This window comes from Tupaia chinensis, unplaced genomic scaffold, assembly GCF_000334495.1.
Source record: "Tupaia chinensis unplaced genomic scaffold, TupChi_1.0 Scaffold000407_4, whole genome shotgun sequence".
In the NCBI taxonomy this organism is placed as follows: domain Eukaryota; kingdom Metazoa; phylum Chordata; class Mammalia; order Scandentia; family Tupaiidae; genus Tupaia; species Tupaia belangeri.
Genome location: NW_006159912.1, coordinates 947,298 through 964,841, shown reverse-complemented (window position 1 = coordinate 964,841; position 17,544 = coordinate 947,298). Strand labels below are relative to the sequence as shown.

Here is a 17,544-nt window from a genome sequence, read left to right as displayed (position 1 = left end):
CATTGTAATTTGAATTTGCAATTTGATTTAATGCTTAGCAATGTTGATCATCTTTTCAGGCACTTATTGGCTATTTATATATCTTTTTATGCATCTTTTTGAGAAGTGACTTACATTTTTGGGGGGCATTTTTTCTACTGTTTTGTAAGAGTTTCTGCCATATTTCATACGTAAGTCCTTTGTTAGATACATACACTTTCTCCATTATGTGGCATGACTTCTGAATTCCTTAATAGTGTCTTCTGAAGAGCACAAGCTTTCAGTTTAGTTGAAGTCCAATTTAGCAATTTCTTTTTCCTTTCTTTTTGCTTCTTTTCCTTCTCTCCTTCCTTCCTTTCTCTTTCCCCTTCTTCCCTGCTTATTTTCCTTCCCTCACCTCTTTCTCTCCCCCTTTCTCTACTTTTTGTGTCCTCTTCAAGAAATTTTCATTTATACTAAGGTTGCAAAGATACTCTTATGTTTTTTTTTTTTAAAAAACTCTATAATTACAATTTAAATTTTCTACTTGAAGTTGTATGGTATAGAAGAATTTGAAGCTTTTTTCCCGAATGGAGATCCATTGAGCCAGTACCATTTATTGAGAAGACTACCTCTTTTCCATGGAATCAGCTGTGCTTCTCTTTCCCGCTATACAAGATGGCAGGTGAAAAAGCCTCAAAGCAGGATACTTAAGAGAAGAAACCTGAAGCCAAAAAGGCTGATGCCAGTGGCAAGGTTAAAAAGGGTGACCCCAAGGCTAAAAAGCCCAAGAAGGGGAAGCCCCATTGCAGGTGAAACCTGTTCCTAGTCCAGGGCATTAGCAGACACCTCCTGGTCTGCTTTGTGTTTCAGGAAGGTCAGGTACAAGAGGAAATATTCAACCACTAAATCCAGGATTGAAAAGAAAAAGAAGGTTCTTGCAACTGTCACTAAACCAGCTGGTGAGGACAGGAATGGGGGTATCTGGGTGGCTAAATTTCGCAAAGTACCTAGGTATCCTACTGAAGATGCGCCTCGAAAGCTGTTGAGCCATGGCAAAACACCCTCCAGTCAGCGTGTGAGAAAGCTGCGAGCCAGCATCACTCCTGGGACCATTCTGATCATCCTCACTGGACGCCACAGAGGCAAGAGAGTGGTTTTCCTGAAGCAGCTGAGCAGTGGCTTGCTACTTGCAACTGGACCGCTGGTTCTCAATCGAGTTCCACTGGGTAGAACACAGAAATTTGTCATTGCCACCTCCACGAAAATTGATATTAGCAAAGTAAAAATCCCGAAGCACCTTACCAATGCTTACTTCAAGAAAAAGAAACTATGGAAGCCCAGACACCAGGAAGGTGAGATCTTCGATATAGAGAAGGAGAAATATGAGATTTCAGAGCAGCACAAGGTTGATCAGAAAGCTGTGGACTCGTAGATTTTAGCAAAAATCAAAGCTATTCCTCAGCTCCAGGGCTACCTGGGATCTGTGTTTGCCCTTACAAATGGAGTTTATCCTCACAAATTGGTGTTCTAAACTTTTAAATAACCTAATTAAATAACTGATCATAAAAAAAAAATCAACTTTGCAAAGTGAACTGGCCATATATGTGAGTCTATTTTTGGACTCTCTTCTCTCTCTCTCTCTCTCTTTTTTTTTTTTACTTTACCAGAGGGCAGGTATACTTGAGAGAGAGAGAGAGAGAAGAAAACACTCCTCATTAGGACTATGTCAGTGCCATACTGTATTGATTTCTGCAGTTTTATAGCCAATCCTAAATCAGGTTGAAAGTATCTAACTTTACTCTTTTTTCATAATTATTTTGACTATTATAGAGTCTTTGCATTTTCAATCATATAGTTTGTCAGTTCCTTTTAAAAGTTCAGGTAGAGGGGACAGACAATGTCATAACAGTAAAATGTAATGCTCTATGAGGCAATCCCACATGGATTGATCCCCAGTTCAAGTCTTAAAGGTCTCTCTGAGTATGCTGAGTACATGAGTACCCATTATCTGGGGCCACCCAAAGGTGGGGGTGAATTGTGGCATCAAGACCTGTTGGGAGGGCTCTGTCTGTCTCTCTTGCTCATGACAAAAACAAATAAACTTAAGATTTTTTTTAAAAGATCAGCTGGAATTTTGACTGTATTACTTCACACTTATAGATAAGTTTTGACAGAATTTATGTTAAACCTCTATTCCATGAACATAGTATAACTCTCCATTTATTTAGGTTTTAACTTCTCTTTGCAATCTCTTTTAGTTTCAGTATAGATGTATTTACATCTTTTGTAAAATGTTTCTAAATATTTTAGGTCTTAGATACTATTGTAAATTGTATTCTTTTTTATTTCATGTTCCATTTGTTTGTCACTAGTTAACAGAATTACAATTCATTTTTGTATATTGAACTTAAATCCTGAGTTCTTGCTAAATTTATTTATTAATTCTATTATCCTAAAGATTAATTTCTTAGGATTTTATTCATTAAAATCATGTTATTGGTTAATAAATCAGCTTTATTTTTTTGCATACACTCTGTATACATTTTTCTTATCTTGCTTGATTATGCTGGCTAAAATAATCAATGTAATATTTTATAGAAATAGAGCATATATCCTTGTTTGGGTGCCAGTGTATAATGAATGTTAAACTAACATTTAAATTTACTAGTATTATGATTCTATATTAAGTTTTAAAATTGGTTACTCTTATCAGATTGAGGACATTCACTTTCTCTTTTGTTTTTGTGAGTATTTGTGTCTATGTTCATGGATAATATGAGTCTATAATTTTATTGCTCTTAGTGTCCTTCATAAGCTTTGCTATTAAGGTCTTGCTGGACTATCGAAGTGAGCTACAAAGTATTTCCTCTTCTTTTTTCATCAAACAAAAAAAAGTTAAGAATTATTTTATTTAACTTTATTTATATGCTTTAACTTAACTGGAGAGGGACAGAGTGAGAGTGAGAGAGAGAAAGAGAGAGGGAAAATGAGAAAGCAAGCTGCCAGGTCTGAGATTCAAACCACGATTGGCTCTGTGGGAGTCCAGAGCCCTTAACACACCACCTGCTGGCCCCTCAAACAGAATTTAAGAAATGCTGTTATAGAAGAGCAAGCTCTGGACTAGGAAGATTCTCAGCCCATGACTTTGGACAATTCATTTAAACTGTGTGAGTTTCTGTTTTCTCATTTGTAAAGCGGGTGGGGGAGGGGTTGATAATGTCTACCTAGCCTGGTCGTGGTGATGAATAAAGAAGTGATAGCTAAAGATATGACCAGCAGTGTGCATTTGGGATGTGCTTTGTTCATTAGTATGATTACTATTACGTTGTTGGTGGGGAGGAGACTAGAAATCTAACAGAAGGTGATCTCAAGGTCCCTTCTGATGTAAAATTTCAGTACTCTTTTCTTTCAAAGAGCTTAATATAAAGCCATTGTGTCACCTTTACAGAGCCTGACATATAGATTTTTTAACTGCTATCTCATGTGATGCCACAGTAGCCTCCAGAGGTTGCCAGTCTTTTTCTAATTTCTTCATTAAACAAACGAGTAGGACAATGCGAGTAGGACAATGCTTGTAAAACAACATGGCGAGTAGGACAATGCTTGTAAAACAACATGGTAGACTGGTTTTCATCACTCATTGTGAAACCCATTCCCAGCAAGGGAGCAAGACACTGGAGAGGTACTGGTTCCTTTAGTATCGGTACTCTGTCATGGCCACTTCATAACCATTCTCACACCATCTGGGGTGGCTTCAGAAGGAACATTGAAACGTTTCCAACATGAGAGCCAGGTCCTTTCGTCAGCAGCGTTCTCAGCCCAGTTGGGGGACCTTAAGCAAATTTCTGGCCTCATTAGATCTCAGGTTCCCTATTTGGAAAATGATAAGGTCCACAACAGCAGTAGTTACAGGATGCCTGGAGTATAGCAGGGCTGCACTGCCTAGTTGACATGGGATTTATTTAGTCATCTCAACGATTCTGCACTTGAAGCACTTGAAAAGTCAGTTTCAAAGGGATTAGATCATTTACCCAAGGTCAAAAAGATCCACACCCAGGCTTGAAATCTAGAAATAAACTGACTCCCTTTATTATATTAAAACTGATCAAATTCAACACTCTAAATATATGCAGTTTACTGCAAGTCAGTTATACCTCAATAAAACTGTTTTTTAAGTTACCATCCAGAATCAGCTATAAAAGTTGAAGAGAAGAAGAACAACAACAAAAAGTAATTATATTCATGAGAATATATATGTGCCAAAATTCATCCCGCTGCATACTTAGGATATGAGAATTTTATTGCATAAAATATATGCCTGAGTAAAGTGCTGTTCCTCAAAAAAAAAAAAGTAATTAGACCTAAAAATCATAATTCACAAATGTCACCTGGATCTCTTATTGGCAGAAAAATAACACTTGAGTGTGTAAAATAAATCATTCTCTCAACTCCTGCTCACCCTTAAAAATGCATTTTTTTCTTATTACAAAAGCAATACATGTTCATTGTAGGAAAATTAGAAAATGTAGATGAACAAAAATCTAAAATTGAAAGACAGGCTTGTTTCTACAACACTGCTGTATTTCTTTTCACTACTTTTCAGTGCCTAGGCAGAGGCAGAGAGAAGGCTACAACTGGGTTTTTCAGTGTATATATATTATGTAATACATAGAAGTTCAAAATTCAGGCTCTAACTCTATCAATTGTTCTGTTTTGTTTTGTTTTTGTTTTTTGTTTTTTTTTGGAGAGGTTTTTGCTGCAGGGTGTGTGTGCTCGCCAGACAGGCAGAGAGAGACAGAGAGACAGAAAGTGAGAAATCACCCCACAGGGGGGATGGCCACACCACAATCCCTTCTCCAGTTTCCTTTCGGGATCTTGGGCATGCACACACACACTCCCAGCATGAGTTTTAAGCTACCGGGTCCAGGACTCGAACCACGGCCAACTACATGGAAGTCCAGTGACATAGCCATTACGCTAACTGCTGGTCCCACTATAAACTGTTTATAATCTGCTTTTAAAATTTAAGAATATACCATAAGGGGACTGGCAAGTGGTGTGGTAGTTAAGGACTCTGGACTCCCACATGACCAACCATGGTTTGAATCCCAGACTTCGTGACTTGGTTTTTCACTTTCTCTCTCTCTCTCTCCCTCTCTGGTCAAATTAAAATAAATAAATAAAGTTAAATAAAAATAATTCTATAAGAAAAGAATATACCATGAAAGGCTTAGTATGCCAGTGAACAATCATTTAAAATAAGAATTTTTAAACAAAGCTCCATGATGCCTTGGAATTTTGGGGAACTGTCTCTGGTGCTGGGGGGCCAAGACAGCAGGGAGGATGGAGGTCAGATAAGGAGCAAGAAGGAGAGCAACCAGTGGAGTCTGTATCTGCCAATCTCACTCAACGGAGCTGCTTTTATTCGCTTAAATATTCTGTTCCCACGTGTGATGTCACTTGAAAAAACTGTCATTACCCTCTAAAATAATTTTAAAAGAAATAATAATCTGTAACATTATTTCTATTTGTGCTAATTTTTTTCAAAGTGAAAAAATTATAATTTTATACTTATAAAAGAAACATACACATTTTTTCAAGATTCAAGTGACCCAAAAATATTAAAATAGAAAATTAAAATTCACTCATTGATCTCATTACTCTTTAGACATTTAGAGTGTCTATGTATATTAAAATATACTGAGTGGTCAGCAGGTGGCATAGAGGTTAAGGTGACTGAGTCCCACATGGCCACCTGTGCACTTCAAGTCCTGTACAGGTGGCCAGGCAGGTGTGCATGGGTGTCCAAAATCCCAAAAACAGAATGGAGGAAAAGGGATTACATCAAGCCCATTCCCCCAGAGGTAATTTTTCACTTTCTCCACCTCTCTCTCTCTTTCTCTCTCTCTCTCTCTCTATATATATATATATATATATGTATGTGTGTCTATGTATTTTTTTTCCCTTAAGAAAGCCCATTTTCCCATAGCATAGTTTGGCCTGTCAAAACCTGATGATACTTAACAATTAACAATTTATTATTTGCATTATTTTATTAGGTTTATTAATTTAAAAGAAAAAAAAGTTAAACGTAAATCTTAAGACATTTTTTAAATGTGTCTCTTTAACACATTGAATATCCATGTAAACACTGCGGATGGAAGATTCTGCGCATAAAAAACTCGACCAGGATTTTCGAAGTCTCACATTGGCAGATTATCACAAGAAAGGATTTTCAACTGAAATGTCTCTAATGCCAAAGGAGAGTGTGACAGAGAATCCTCAAAGGTCTGCGGGATGTTCTGGTGGCCTTTTCCAGACTCAAAGGGCTTTGTTGTTTTTTGTTTGTCTTTAACTTTAGCTTGCTGCATTTTTTTCTCACTATTTTTTGGCTATTTACCTAATGTCCTTTTCTTGTGCTTTTAGTATGCCTCGATTCTCTCTTTTTAAAAAATTATCCTAAGCAGCACTGCAATAAACTTTCTTTCACATAACTCTTCTATCTCCTTAGGAATAAATCCTAGAAGTGGACTTGTCAGGTCAACCAGCGTAGGTATTTTATAGCTTATTATATATACTCCAAATTATCTTTCAGAAAGGAAATACTAATTAATAACCCCATCATTTCATCTCATCCTCCTCACTATTAGATGATATAATGAAAAATGCAATAGATATATGAAAAATGGTATTATGTTTTGTCTTAATATTTCTTTACTAGTAGGTGAAAGCACTTTATGAACTTATTAGGCATTTTTGTTTTTTTTACTTTGTGGTATGTATGCTTTTATACTTTGTATGCATTTTCATTTGAGTGCATCTATTATTAATATTATTATTTTGTTTAAAAACAGTTCTTCACATCTACAGAGTATCAACCCTTTGTCCTTAAAGATGCTTTTTCTTTCCAATCTTTAACTTACATTTAATTTTTACTTGAAATGCTAAATGCTTTTTTTTTTTTTTTAATTTGCTAGAGAGTGCATGTGCTCAATGGAGAGGAGGAGAGAGAGAGGAAGTGACGAAGCACCCCCAGTGGGAAATGGCCACTCCAAATCATTTCTCCTTTCTAAATTTTGGACACACATGTACACACTGGTATTTTTTTTTTAAGCTGCGAGTTGGCCTGTGCAGTCAACCATGTGGGATCCAGCTGCTTAACTCACCATCCTAGTGGCTGGCCTAAAGTACTATCTTTGTAGTTTTTTCCTATTTCTTTTTCTTTTTCTTTCTTTCTTTTCTTTATCTTTTTTTTTTTTTACTTTAATTGCCAGAGGGTGTGTATGCTTGTCAGAAAGAGGCAGAGACAGAAAGAGAGAGAAAGTATCCTCTATGCAATTCTTTCTTCTCCCTTTCTTCCTCCTGTTGGGATTTGAGGTATGCATGCACATGCACACAGGATGGTTTTCAAGCCAACGCCAGGATTCAAACCACTGTCAGCCATATGGGATCCACTCACCTTGACCACCAGGCCACAGGCTGGCCCTCCCAGAAATGTTTAAATGTTTTAAAATTTTCACTGTGGCAAGATATACATAGGGAGAATAATACATGTCATAAATAAGTGGCCTGATTACTTTCTTACAAACTGACCACATCTGAGTGGTCAACAGCCAGATCAGAAAATAGAACATTACTAGCACCCCAGAAATGCCATCTCACCATCAAGCTCTCTTCCAGCTGCTGCCCTCCCCAAGGGTGATCACTATCTTAACTATGATAGACGATGTGTCCATCTTCTTCCTTTCAACTTCGTATTTGTGAGACTTGTCCATGTTGTTGAGTATAGTTTTAGATTTTCCATGTCCATTGTTATTGTATAATATTCCTTTGTGTCAGTATTTCATGTTTCATTTTTTCACTCTGTTGATTCGTATTGGGTAGTTTCCAAGTTTGAAGCTATTACAAATAATGCTATGAATGTACACAATTCACATATGCGCACAATAAACTGGTGAGTGTATATGCATTAAGGGTCAATCTATTCCTGGGAGCAGACAGTCATAATGTACGTATATGATCTGTTTTAGTATCTGTCCCTTTTGGTATCTGTTTTAGATACCATCACGTCATTTTCCAGAGTGGTCATAGTAATTTATGTAATCTCACCAGCAGTGTGTAAGGGTTCCAATTACATATGCCCTTGTCAGCACTTGGTATTTTTGGCCTTCTTTATTTAGCCATTCTGGTATGAATGTATTGAGGTTAGGATTTCCATTTCCGTGGTGGCTCATAAAGCGGAACACATTTTTGTAGCCTTATCAATCATTTCTATGTCCTTCCACTTAGCACTCTCTTCAGGTTTTTCATTTTTTTCATTCATTTTTTTAACTGATTAATATAAGACATTTACATATTTGGGATTTGTGTTCATTGTTAGATATGTGTATTGGATATTGTCTCTTACTCTTTCTACTCTTGTTGCATCTTTTGACGATACCACTAACATTTCAATATAATCGAATACATGACTTCTTCTTTTATGGTTAGCACTTTTTATAACATGTGTAAGAAATTTTGGGGGTGGGGGGAGCAGATGGCATAGCAGTTAGCACTGCTAGATTCCCAGATGGCTGATCACAGTTTGAGTTCTAGACCAAGTGGCTTGAAAAGCACACCAGGCACGTATGGGTGTGTGCCCAAAATCCCAAAAGGAGAATGGAGGAGAGGGGATTGCAATGTGGTCATCCCCCGGCAGGGGTGACTTCTCACTTTCCCTCTCACTGTCTCTGTCTGTCTCTCTCTCCTCAGCAAGCACATGTGCCCAAGGCAAAAGAAATTTTTGTTTCCTCTTATATCACAAACATGTTTTCTTATACAAGCTTAATGTCTTCAGCCGTCACAATTAGTAAGCAATCTATGTACCAGCTATTTTTGTGTAAAATCTGGGGACAAACATTTTCGTTTGGATACCCAGTTGACCCAGAATCATTTAATCTGTCTTTTCTCCAGTATATTAGAAATGCATACTTCACAGCAATGAAAAGGAGTGATTTAAATCTATATTAAATGATACAGAAGAATCTCACAAACATGAAGTTGAATGGAAGAGAGACAGAAAGGGGAAGACAATATAATTCTTTGCCCCTTTAACTCGGACAGCCATAATGCAGATGTCTGTTTGTGACCTCTCTATTTTGTCCCACTCATCACTTTATCGGTTCTTGGGCAACTATCATAATGTCTTACTTATTAATATTAAAACTTAAAAATAGATTTTACTAACTAGTGATATAAGCCCCCTACTCTTTTTTTTTTTTTAGAGGTTTTTCACTACAGGGCGCGTGCGCTCACCAGACAGACAGAGACAGAGAGACAGAAAGCGAGAAATCACACCCCAGAGGGGATGGCCATGCCGCAATCCCTTCTCCTCCATTCTTCTCTCGGGATCTTGGGCACGCATGCACACGCGCCTGGCATGGGTTTTAAGCCACCAGGTCCGGGATGCGAACTGTGGTCGACTACGTGGGAGTCCAGCGACATAGCCATTACGCCAACTGCTGGTTCCCTAAGCCCCCTACTCTTGTTCTTGTTCTTCTTCGGGGTTATTCTTGGTCCTTTCCTTTTTCATATCAATTTTACTATCCGATTATCAATTATCACACAAAAAACTGCTGGGATTTTGATTCAGATTGCTCTTGTCTGTTTTTGATCTTCCAAATTAACTTCATTCTGTTGAGATTAAAAAAAAAATCCCTTTGGAGTTTTGATTTGGATTTTGGATTAATCCTGTAATTTAATTTGCAGTATATCGAATTCTTTTTTGATTATTTCATGGCTGTGAATATTGATCTCCCCACTAGACCATCAGCAACTTTTGGAGAAGTTCTTTGTCACGTAATTCTTTCCTTTTGTGCATAATTTTATGGCAACCTATGGCTAAATAGCAGTTAATATGTGTTTCTTGAATTTATCTCATATACTCTTGCAAAATGACTTTATCAGATGTTTTTCTGAAATATTTTGGGATGTGTTCTCTTGATTCCTGACTTCATTTATTTATTCAAGTATCTATTAATGTGCTGAGCCAAATCTCTAGCTCAATCTAGGCTCAGATCAGTATCAATACGCACTGTATCTTATGCTATCTGTTAAGTATTTAGGTTTTTTTTTTGAGAGGTTTTTGTGATAGGGCGTGTGCACTTGCCAGAAAGACAGAGAGAGACAGAGAGACAGAAAGCAAGAAATCACCCCCCTGGGGGGATGGCCACACCACAATCCCTTCTCCTCTATTTTCCTCCTGGGATCTTGGGCATGCATGCACACGCGCCCAGGGTGAGTTTAAGCCACAGGGTCTGAGACTCGAATGGTGTGGTCGACTACATGGGAGTCCAGCGACATAGGCATTACACCAACTGCTGGTTCCAGTATTTAAGTATTATTTCTCTTTTTCTTAAGGAGCTTTCAGCTCAGTAAAGGCAATGAATGCAAAAATCAATGATCAAATGTCATCTCTTTGGTGCTAGAGATTTAAAGCTATAGAATGATAATTCTGATCACAGTAAAGTCAATAAATCCTAGTGAAGCTGACAGTTAACACACCAATAGAAGTTTTCCCAGCAGTAAGTCCCAGGAATGGAAGAAAGGATAGGAAGCATTTTTGGGGAGAAGTAAAAAGGACATGAAAGCATGAAAATTTATCTATGTCCCAGATACATGAGCAGTTAGGTTGAAAAATACAGGAGTGGAATGAGAGTTAGCTGACGCTGAACGTACAGGCTAGGGTTAGACTATTAATGGCTTAAATATGTACCAGTGATGTTTTAAAAAAACTTTTATTATTTAAGATAGTTAGTATAAGTGATTGTCACGATCAGATTTTTGTTTGAAAAATATTACTCTGGGCCAGCTGGTAGTGTGGTGGTCACAGTGGTTGGAGCCCACATGGCCAACTGTGAGGTTAAGTCCAGAGTAGGTGGCTTGCAAAACACGCCAGGCACATATGCATATATGCCTAAAATCTCAAAAGGAGCAGAGATGGAGGAGGGATTGTAGCATGACCAACCCCTATGGGGGAGGTTCTTTCTCACTTTCTCTTTCTTCCATCACTCTGATGAACATGTGCACCTTCTGGAAAATTAAAGAGAGAAAGAAAGGAAGGATGAAAAAGAGAAAGAAAAAGAAAGAAATGACTCTAATATCACTGAATAACACTGAGAAGGGTGGACAGTGCTCTGCACAGGCAGTTGGGGACTGCTGCCATAGTCCAGGTGACAAGTAATAAGAGCATGGGCAATAGGATACTGGAAATGGGGGTGGAGCTGGAAATGATTCCAGGGGTAAGATCAGCATGACCTGGGAATTGACTGGGTGTGTGAAGATGAGGGAGGGCCTCCTGGGTATAGGTTAGAGGTTGCGAGTGTGCTCACTTCCGGTTGTTCCCCCTAGCTCATTGGACTGAACAGAGCAGCTATTCTGAAAGCATGCCAGGATGTCCCTTTGATTGGCAGCTGTGCAAAAAGGCACAGCAAAAATGCTGTTTTATTCTCTTCCTCAGAATAACCACGTTTTGTCATGTGATTTCATTTTAGAGGATTTGTAGGTTCTTTTGTTTCCTATCCATCTGTATATTTACTGCTGCTCTCCTGGGAAGAGAGAAGACAGGTTATTTCAGAAATACAAACCCAAGCCTAAAACATTCCCTCCATACTGCTGCTCTGAAATTAGATTCGTTTGTCAGATTAGGTCGGAAAGGAATCTTAAATCATTGAGCACAAACTGCTCATTTTGTAGACGAGGAGGCCAAGTCCACAAGAGGAAGGATGATTTGTGAGCCAGTCCATGCAATCACCAGCTCTGCCTGCAAATGGTGAGAAGGAGGAGGTCAGCACGGTTCAAAGCGAAGACTCAGGTCGAGTTCATCTTGGGCTCAGCCGTGTACCAGGTGTGTGAGCTGGGGGGTGATATTTAGTTCTTTTTCTGAGCACCTGTTTACTTGACTACAAAATGGAGTTGTTGTGAGAATTATAGGGAAAATGTTGTGCTCTGCGGTGACACATCGGAGAGCTCTGCGAATGTCGGTGAGGATGAAGATGAAGAAGATGTGGAGAGTGATGCTGATGAAGGGGAAAGGAGTGCCTGACTCAAGTGCCCATTGCTAGTTGTTTGGCCTTGCTAGTTTTACCTAGTTTCTGTAACTGTAAGTATGTGTAAAATAGAGGCAATAGTCTCTACCTTGCACTATTTTGAGAAATAAATAAAATACTATGTATATTGAAAGCGTCTAGCACAGTGTCTCCCATGAAGACGGTCAACTAACATTTGCTTTCTGTCTCTGGATTTGGACTTCATTTATTTCTTCTTCCTTCCCCTTTCCTTTTCTCTTCCTCATTCATCCTTCTCTAACAACATATTGTTTTTATTAATAGACTTTCTTTTCTTTTCTTTTCTTTTCTTTTCTTTTCTTTTCTTTCTTCTTTCTTTTTTCTTTCTTTCTTTCTTTTTTTCTTTCTTTCTTTCTTTCTTTCTTTCTTTTTTTTTTTGTGTACCAGGTGTGTGAGCTGGGGGGTGATATTTAGTTCTTTTTCTGAGCACCTGTTTACTTGACTACAAAATGGAGTTGTTGTGAGAATTATAGGGAAAATGTTGTGCTCTGCGGTGACACATCGGAGAGCTCTGCGAATGTCGGTGAGGATGAAGATGAAGAAGATGTGGAGAGTGATGCTGATGAAGGGGAAAGGAGTGCCTGACTCAAGTGCCCATTGCTAGTTGTTTGGCCTTGCTAGTTTTACCTAGTTTCTGTAACTGTAAGTATGTGTAAAATAGAGGCAATAGTCTCTACCTTGCACTATTTTGAGAAATAAATAAAATACTATGTATATTGAAAGCGTCTAGCACAGTGTCTCCCATGAAGACGGTCAACTAACATTTGCTTTCTGTCTCTGGATTTGGACTTCATTTATTTCTTCTTCCTTCCCCTTTCCTTTTCTCTTCCTCATTCATCCTTCTCTAACAACATATTGTTTTTATTAATAGACTTTCTTTTCTTTTCTTTTCTTTTCTTTTCTTTTCTTTTCTTTTCTTTTCTTTTCTTTTCTTTTCTTTTCTTTTCTTTTCTTTTCTTTTCTTTTCTTTTCTTTGACTTTCTTTTCTTTTCTTTTCTTTTCTTTTCTTTTCTTTTCTTTTCTTTTCTTTCTTCTTTCTTTTTTCTTTCTTTCTTTCTTTCTTTCTTTCTTTCTTTCTTTCTTTCTTTCTTTCTTTCTTTCTTTCTCTTTCTTCTTTCTTTCATTTGCTATAGGGAGGGTGCATTTACCAGAAAGAGGGAGAGACAGAGAGAGAGAGGGAGAGAGAGGGAGAGAGGAAGAGGGAGAAAGAGGAGGTGAGAAAGCATCTCCATGGGGTATGGTCACACAGCAATCCCTTGTCCTCCGCTTCTCCCTCCTTTGGGAATTTTGGGCTCACATGCACATGGGCTGACATGTTTTTCAAGCTGCCCAGAACTTGAACTATACCATTGACCATGTGGATCCAGTCCCCTAAATCCCCACATCACTGACTGGCCCGATAGACTACTTTTTAGAGCAATTCTGGGTTCATAGCAAAACCGTCTAAAAGGAACAGAGATTGCCCGTCCAGCTGCCTCCACACATGTTTGGCTTTCTCCATGCCAACATGGAGTGGGGGCTCCGCTGACACACCATTATTACCCAAGGTCCACTCTTGGAGCTGTACATTCTACAGGTTTGTAAAATATATGACATGTAGCCACCATTCTAGTATCATTCAGGTGTTTTTTTACTACTCTCAAAACCCTCTGTGCTTTGGGGAAATTTCAGTGGTAAAATGTGGTGTCCGTGAGGCAAGCCCACACGGGGAGGTTCTGGGTTCAAGTTCAGAGACCTGCCTGAGTGTGTCAGGTGCTTGCCCGTGATCTAGGGCTGGCTGAAGCCTGGGAGTGGATCAAGACCCTTAATTTATTTAGTTTTTTAAAAATGTATTTATTTTACATTCATTTGCTGTGCATTATGACAGCACACAAAATGCAATTTCCCATCCAAAATATACTATATATCAGCTTAATCAAGGATATTACCATACATGTTATCACCAATATATAATATAAAACATACCTATTTATTACCACAGTAAGCTATAGTGCCTCAGTTAGGCACTACTTTATAGTGTGTTCTTTCTACTCACTGAGTTTTATGCCTAAAGTCAGACAGATGTTCACAGATATGTATATATCAGTTGCACTTGCTATTGAAAATATTTAGATTAATTAAGATATTTTGTGAATCCACAAAATGTGGAGGGGGGTCATGGAAAACAACTGTAGATACCAGAGACAGTATAAGAGGAGGGTGAGAAATGGCAGAGGGTGAGAAGTAGGGAATCCAGGGGAAAAAAATTTAAGAAACAAGAAATGGAAAATTATTTGTTGATCAAGACCTTCTTGAGAATTCTATCTCCCTTTTTTTTTCTCTCTCTCTCTCACTCATGAAATAAAGAAATAAACTTTTAAAAGATCTGGGGAAAATTCTTCTGTGTTCCACTAATAATCTCTGGCAATCACTGATCTTTTTACTGTCTCTGTAGTTGGCTTTTCATACCATGTCGAAGAGTTGAAAGCATACAGTATGTAACCTGCTCAGATTGGCTTCTCCCACTTAACTTTCCTTCCTATCTTTTCATGGCTTGATAGCTTGTTTCTTTTCATTGATGAATAATAGTCTATTGTCTAGGTGCACCACAGTGTGTATGTCCATTTATCTACTGAGGTACGTGTTGATTGCCTCCAAGTTTTGGTCATTATAAATAAAGCTACCATAAATATCTATGTGCAGAGTTGTGTGAAGACACACATTTTCAAATCTTTTGCGTAAGTATCAAGAAACACGATTGTGTGTTAAGAGCACGTTTAGTTTTATGGGTAACTGCCAAACTGTCTTCCAAAGCGTTCTACCATTTGGCATTTCCAACAGCAATGAATAAGAATGTTCTGCCTCTTTGCCAGGGTTTGGTGACGTCAGTGTCCTGAATTTTGGCCATTCTAATAAGCGTTGTTTTAATCTGAAGTTCTCTGTTGGTATCAAGTGGAAATCTTTTCCTATGCTTCTTTTCCATCTGTCTATCTTTGGCCAGGTGTCTGTTACAGGTGTTAGTCCATTGTTAAATTGGTCCTAGTTTCTTATTGCTGACTTTTGGAGTTCTTTACATATTTTGAATAACAGTCCTTTAGCAAATGTATCTTTTGCAAGTGTTTTTCTCCCAGTCTGTGGTTTGTCTTTGTATTCTCCTGATGGAGTCTTTCACAAAGCAGAGACTTGGAATTGTAATGCAGTCCAATTCATCAATTCTTTCTTTCCTGGATTGTGTCTTTGGTGTTGCATCTAAAAAGTCACCACTAAACCCAAGGTCACTATAATTTCTCCTGCTTTCTTCTAAGAATTTAATAGCTTTGTATTTTTTTTATTTAGGTCTATGATTCATTTTTAATTAATTTTTTGTGAAGGGTATAAGGTTTGTGTCTGGATTCGTTTTTGTTTAAATGTGGATGTCCAGTTGTCCCAGGATCATTTGTTGAAAGACTGTCTTCAATCCACTGTACTGCCTTTGCCCCTGTCAAAGATAAGCTGCTCTGTTTCTGCGGGTCTATTCTCGGGCTCTCTGTTCTGTTCCATTGATCTAGCTGTCTCGTCTTTCCCGAAGACTACAGTGTCTTAATTCCCTAAGACTACAGTGTCTTAACTACTGTTATATTGATAGTAAGTCTTAGAGTCTGGTAGTGTTAATCTTCCAATTTTGTTCTTCTTCAACAGCATACAACCTTCTTTTAATTATAATGCTATGTTGCCCTTCATGTTTTTTAGCTGGGAATCTGGAAAAACATATTGCCATCATTGTTTCTAAAGCCCCTCCATTTCTCACTTCAATATGAATTCTTTTCTATGGTGGCTGTCCTTCTCTCCCATAGCTCATGGATGAACCCAGATTCTGCCACTGTACCCAGCATCCTTGAATATTAACTTCAAGACCAAGATGTATACTCTGGGGAAATCCTCAGATTTGAGGTAGTACATGTGATGTTCCACCAGTTCACTCACCTCTAGCCAGACAGTAAGTAGATCAAATTAATAATTTGTTATTAATTTGTTATTTGGGGCTAGCCCTGTAACCTAGTGATGAGGCAACTGGCTCCCACATGGTCAACTAAATTCTGAATCCTGTTCTGGCAGTTTGAAAAACACCAAAGGCATGTGCGTGAATGTGTGTGTGTGTGTGCACGTGCATTTGCACGATGTGGATCCAAAATCTCAACAGGATGGAGAAATGAAGAAGAGAGTATGTCATGACCACACCCCACAAGTGGGTGCTTTTTGCCTCTTCATCTTTCTGTCTCTCTCAAGGGAACACATATGCCCTCTGGCAATAAAAAATAATAATTTGTTGTTTAGAGACTTTGGGCAGTTTCCTTCTTTAGCAGTTAAAACGATATTTTATCCTTTTTTTTTCTTTTTAAGTTGGATTCTAGAAATGAGAGTGGAACAAAAAAAATCTCTTGAACCCCTTCTATTGAGACAGGCTTGTTTTCCTCAGGGTCTGCAGAAAAAACTAAATCACTACATATTCAGGGATCTTTTGTAAAAGTAGCAGGTCTTCCGGCTCTAATGCGGACAGACCAGCTTGATGGCTCACCATGGCTGAACATGACTGAAAATCAGGTCAGGACTGCTCCATGACAAAGATGAAATGATCAGTAACCAAGCACAGAAATGTCCCCATTGGTTGCGGATAAAGGTGTATGACAGCATTGGCAAGCAGTAGCCTGGGGGTTTCATCTTTCCTGGAACTGCAACATCCCATCTGTTTGCTTTTATACCTTAATATCCCCAAAGTTGCTCCTTCTAAACACTACAGAACACATATTTATGGTTTTAATTAAAGCGAATAGGTTTGAGGATTTGAAAAGAGAAATTTGAAGCTATCCAAGAGGGCTTCACAATCAGAGACGGGAAAGCTTGTACCAGAAAGCATCAGTGTGACATAGCTCCTTCCAGACTCACACTGATTTATGCATGAAAAGAGCCCCAAGCATGTCTCAGGGGAGAGTCGGGGAGAAAAGCGAGGGTCCAACAGGGACAAAAACTTGCCTGTAAATTATTTTCTTATTGAAAACAGAAAGAAAAAGGAAGGGAGAAAAGAAGAAAAGAAGAAGGAAAGAAGAAACATTGACACACATATGTTTATTTTGTTCCCAAATGGATTCCATTAGACTCGATATGTCATTCTAAGTGCACCTGGATATAGCAGCGGATTTAGATAACTCTCTCCTCCCCTTCTGACCTTTATTATGGCTGCAAAAATTCTGTGTGAGAGGGATAAATAATGCATGCTCTCAGCTGAGAAAGGAAAGAAGACTCAGGAAATATTGCAGAATAACGTAAGCAGCGTCTCTCTCTGGTATGCGGGTTGAGTATCCTTTATCTGAAATGCTTGGGGCCAGTAATGTTTCTATTTTCAGTTTTAGTATGTGTGTGTGTGTGTGTGTGTGTTTCAGATTTTGGAATATTTACATGTACATAATGAGATATCTTGGGGATAAGACCCAAGTCTAAACACAAACTCCATTTGTTTCTTATA

The 17,544-nt window shown here is 38.3% G+C and overlaps 1 pseudogene; it reads left to right on the top strand.

The window, feature by feature from the left end:
• Positions 1–636: 636 nt before the first annotated feature.
• Positions 637–1,492, top strand: LOC102468492 (60S ribosomal protein L6 pseudogene; annotated as a pseudogene).
• The last annotated feature ends 16,052 nt before the right edge of the window (positions 1,493–17,544 follow it).